The following is a 5,771-nucleotide window of genomic DNA, read 5'->3' on the forward strand; positions in this document are numbered from 1 at the left end:
AAATAGGGCCAGGGACCAGGGCGCTGGGCGCCATGGTCCTGAGGGACTAGGGCACTGGGGCGCCATGGTCTTGAAGGACCAGGGCACTAGGAGCCATGGTCCCACCTCTCGGGACAGCAAGGTGCAAGGAGGGATCAGGCCATGGTACAGAAATATGCAGTTTTTGGTGTCGTAAACAAGTTTCGGGGTCTCCATTCAGGTTCAACGTTGCGCCGCCATCATGAAGACCCAAATGCAGTCGAAATTGCAAGTGTCACAATTTTAGGATGCTACATCTAGTATACCTAGATGTTTTGTTCAGTTGAATGATTTAGCCAACAAATCATCCACATAGTCCTCCATGAAGGTATGCATCATATCATGGAAGATTGTTGTCGTGGCTCTTTGATAAGTTGCCCTAGCATTTTTCAAGCCAAAAGTCATGAATTTCCAACAGTACGTTCCCCATGGACAAGTGAAAGTAGTTTTATCTTGATCCTCTGGGGTTATCCTAATTTGATTATAGCCAGAGAAACTATCCATTAATTATAACATTGCGTGGCCTATTGTTAGATCTACAATTATGTCAATGTTGGGCAAACGAAAGTCATCCTTTGGACATGCCTTGTTGACATCTCTAAAATCTGTCCATATTTTGATGCTTCTGTCAGGTTTTGAAACTGGTACAATGTTTGAGATCCAGTCAACATAGTCTATAGGTCGGATGAATCTGACATCTAATAACTTCTTTTTTTTCCTTTGACCAATAATGCCACATGCGGACTCATCTTTCTTAATTTTTGCTTGACCGGCTTAGCTCCTGGAGCGATGGATAAGTGATGCATGATTAGATTCAGATCTATTTCGAGCATGTCAGCATAAGACCAAGAAAAATTGATTTTCTTTTCCTTGAAGAATTTGAGAAAATTCAGTTGTTCCTCTTGTGTGAGTGATTTTGCTAGATCTATAGTTTTGACTGTTGCTTTAGTACCGATGTTTATTGATTGAGTTGGCTCAATCAATATTGGTGACCTTTCTTAATAATGTTTAGGAAGAGTGTCAAGTCTCCCATCTTTAGGTGCCTCAAAAAATGTTTTCACCCATAGAAGAGCCCTTTAGTTTTACTTTTTTGTGATCTAGTATTGCCATTGACTGCTTTTCACCATTAGATCCCTTGTTTATTTCACTTTTGCAATTGAGAGACTTGGCATTCCCTTGATTACAAATATCATTATTTTGTTCACTAGTAGAACACATTTATGGGTTTACTGAACATAGGTATTGGACAATGGATTCATCGTCTAGGAATATTGGTATATCATGATGTTTAGGTTCTTCCTAGTCTATGAGATCAGGATATATGAGTGGTAAGGAGTCATTTGGTGGGTTAAGATCAGCTGTGGTAAGTGTCATGATAGAGTCATTGTTATAGTTGTTTGGGATACTGGTGAGGTCTATGATATCGTCAAGGTCTTTGATGGTATTATCTTCAATGTTGCCTTGTTCATATTGTCATTGCTTCTTCTCACTAGCCTCGTAGATATGTCATGGTCCAAATTCAAGCAGTCGAGATACTTAGCCTTGTCCTTCCTAAGAAAGGGATGTGTATGAGTGGATGGTACCTACCTCAATGTCCTTAGTAACATCTGAACAGCTACCCCACTTATATTCATTAGAATTGGTTTCAGAATTACTATCCAAGTTATCTCGCTGCTCCTGACAGGTATGTTGTATGGTGAGAAAAGATCTCTGACAATTGACACTAGTTTTGTATCTTTTTCTGATTCAGAATCGGAGCTTGCTTGTACTCTTTGTATTTGTCCATACAATGTTTCCCTTTGGTGTGTAGTAATTTCTTTAGGTGGTGGCTCCACCTTTGTTTGATCAAGTTCTTGAACATGATTCACTTTCTTATAAGAAGCTTCCTCCCTTTGAAGGGCCAGTTCTTCTTGTGGTTTCTCATTTTCTTGATGCTTTTGCTCTTTCCTTGTCATTTATGTTGCTTGGTGTAGTGCTTCTTTCCATGAGTCTTCATTATATTTTATCTTTTCTCTCCACTGAGGTTTTTGATGGTTATTTTGTTTCTGCATGGGCGACACATGTTGGCCATACCCAAGTCTTGTCCTATCTCTTGCAAATTGTGAATAATGCCTTTTTGGTACTTGTCAATAGGTCCTTTGTCATTGTATCCCATCTATTGCATGATATGGAACTTGTTTCCATACTATTCTGTTGGTGTGGACATTGCTATTATAGCAGCTCTGACTTCTTCTTCATCTTTGTATAGCCAACTAAGGATGTCTTTCTCTTCTGATTCATCATCCAGTGTGCCCAGCTGGATAAATTTACCATCAAACTTTGTGATGGGTTATGTTTCCTGATGTGTTGATGTGGAAGGTTGTCTATAATGTTTTGGTGATGTTGGCAATTTTAATAGACATAGGGGTTCAAAAGAGTATTCCCCCATGCCTTGGGCCTTGATTTTCATCTTTTGCTTAAAGTCTATGGATAGAGACTTGATTTCTTCTTGATGAGGATTGGATGTTGAGGAAGCTTGGGCCTCCCTGTTGTGTGGAACTAGGCTATCTTGAGCTGCCCCATAGCATTGAAATGTTGAAAAGGGTTATTATCTATAGATATTTAAGTTTCTTGTCCATTGTAAGGGAACTTGATACATTGATGGTACGTGGAAGGCACCACTTGTATTTCATGGATCCATGGACGACCCAATAGTATATTGTATGTAAAGCCTATGTCCAAGACTTGGCACATGGTATCTTTTTTTACAAGACCTACCTGAATAGGTAGTATTACTATTCCTTCGAATGACCTCTCTTCATCATCATAGCCTTTGATGGTGATCTTCTTTCTTGGATCAATATACTACTTAGAGAAGCCCAATGCATGGATAAGCTTTAAACTACAAATATTGAGACCATCTCCTCCATCTATTAACACTCTTTTTACTCGATGTTTGTAGACTAAGACTTCAATATGGAGTGGGGTGTTATGTGGATAATTCAAGGAGACATCATCATGTTCAGAAAAGGATATGTTATGCGGCCCTGTCATATGAGCCAACATGGCTTGGAATCGATCAATGTCCAAATCATTTGGAATGTTTGTTTCGATAAGTGTTTGTTCCAATATATCCTTGTGTTTTAGCGAAAGCTTAAGTAGCTCAAGTATGGATATCTAAGCGAGAGTTCTCCATAGATGATCAAATAAATTATATTGAGTCTTGGGGAGAGTTGTGGATGTTGATGTGTTCCCTTTCAAGATGTATTTTTGTGCTTTGGTTGTCACATTTATTGACGCATGTTCTTGTTTGTCCTTGATTTTTATGACATTTACCTGATTGTCATATGTCGATATGTGATTGATTGTGTACTTGTATAGGTGATTTATATGAGCTCCTTTGGTATTGTTTGATGTTGAAGCTCCTCCCTTGTCATAATTTGGAAGAGGATTTTTGAAGGCTTCATGGTCACCATTCATTTTGTGACCATCAACTGTTAAATCGCCCCTGTTTATCATGTCCTGAACTATGTTCTTTAGCTACTTATCAGATTGCCATTAGTTTTATGTCAAAGTTATACTATATACTCTAGCTGGTTACTATTACCGAAATATTCAGTTGGTATGCACAGTCTAGTCAGTTATAGAAGAAAGCAGTCACAGAACGCAGTATACATTGAGTTGTCTACCAAGTATCTTTTCATGTCTACCGAGCAGCAAAGATGACACACTAAGTTGATATACATCGAGTAAAATGTGTTACCAGATTCATTGAACCTAGACATGCATATGAAAATGTGTTACAAGATCGAGGCACATCTAACCATTATCACATTGGAAATTGCACTAGAAGATTGTGTATGATTTCGAGGTCATCTAACCAATGAAATATTTTACATGGTTATAAATTGTGTTTGTAAGATCGAAGCAATGAATTGGATCACCATCTTAAGAGGTCTATTTATACAACATGAGTTAAGGGTGTATGTATGAGTGTAAGAAGACTGTTACAGAGACATAGAGGTCACCGAGAAAGTTTTCAGAGAACAGTCGAAGAACAGAGTAAACAGAAGGGTTTACCGAGTTACTATATGGGTTACCAAGGTATGCTATGAGCAAGGTAATCTTATTCTGAGCACATAGAATCTGCTATAACATTTCAAATGTAAAGTTGCAGATATTTGTAATGATTTTATTCTAATATTATGAAGTTGAAAGAGAAACCTTTTACAGGGTAAAAGACTCTAATCAAGTCTATAAATTGTAAAGCCTCTAACTAGGTGCAGCATTTAGATTAAGTGTTGTATAATCCTTTAGCAAGGTAGATCTAACAGATCTTGATACTCCTAACAAGGTAAGCTATCAGAAATAGCTAAAATGTAGCTCTAACCAAGCACTCTTTATTATTGTAGTAGTGAAGTTGTGGGTGCCATCCCCACCGCAGTTTTTCTCTCTAACCAAGAGTTTCTACGTAACCAAAATATATGTGTTATGGAGTGAATCATGTATGATTGTTATCTATTTGTTTTAGCTTTATTTTAGGTTACTGCACTATTTAGTTTATGCATAACAGTAAAGTTATTATTCAAGAAAAGTTTTGGAGTACTGATTCACCCCTCCCCTCTCAGTACATTAGCTTTCCATATTGGGCCTAATAATTGGTATCAGAGCTTGAATCTTGGAAAAGGGTTTAACTGCCTAAAGAGAAAGATCTTGTCAATGGAAGGCTATAAACAATCTTGGAGGATTGTGTATCTAAGAGAAGAGTTGGATCATGCTAATCGAGTGATTGCAGACATGCAAAGGCAAATGCAAAAATCCCTAAAAGTAAGAAGAAGATTATCTGATGATTTGTAGGACTCCCAAGAGTTAGTGGAACAAATTGAGACGTCATCTGAGAACAGTATATCTGAAGAAAATGAAGAAATGATTGGAGTATTGAAAGAAAAGAACAAAGCATTGGTTGATCAACTAAAAGAAATGAAAAGAGAACATGAACATTTTAGCACACAGATGACTAAAAATCTAGATGCATTAAGAACAGTTGAGGATAGAGTAAGAAATCTAGAAAGAGAGAAACAACAACTTGAAGTCTTAGTATCTGATAAGAATGATGAAACCTCAAGGTTGACTGGAATTCAACAAAACCTATCTAATCAACTAGGTTATGCACATCATGAAGCAATTCTGAAGAATGATGAGAACCAAGCATTCAGACTTGAAGTATCAAGGTTGACCGATGAACTTGAAACAGAGAAGAAATCCAAAGAAACACTGAAGAAGAGTTATGAAGCATCAAAGATGTTGGATGAGAAACTGAATACAAGAAGACCCAACACAGATGCAGGACTCAGTTACAAAGGAATTCATACTACCGAGAGAGGAGAATCATCAAAGCAAGCTGGAAATAGGAATAACATCAAAATAAATAAGCCTATTTGCAACTACTATGGAAATCAAGGTCACACTGCCAACATATGCCAAATCAGAAAAGGTAAGCAACCGAATGTCACTAAATCTAATGGTTATTGTTACAATTGCAATAAATATGGTCACACATCTAATCAATGTAGAACAAAGTCTATTAACAATTATCAGAAGGCAAAATTCAAAGGGTTCTGTAGAAACTGCAATAGATATGGACATAGTATCGAGAAGTGTTGGTTTAAGCAAAAAAACTACATGTGGTCTGCACACTGATTAAACACTAGAGGTTACCGAACTTAAACAGATCCTTACCGATAATATGCAGCAGTACCATGGGATTACAATAC

This window comes from Cryptomeria japonica, chromosome 3 (assembly GCF_030272615.1).
Source record: "Cryptomeria japonica chromosome 3, Sugi_1.0, whole genome shotgun sequence".
NCBI classification, from domain to species: domain Eukaryota; kingdom Viridiplantae; phylum Streptophyta; class Pinopsida; order Cupressales; family Cupressaceae; genus Cryptomeria; species Cryptomeria japonica.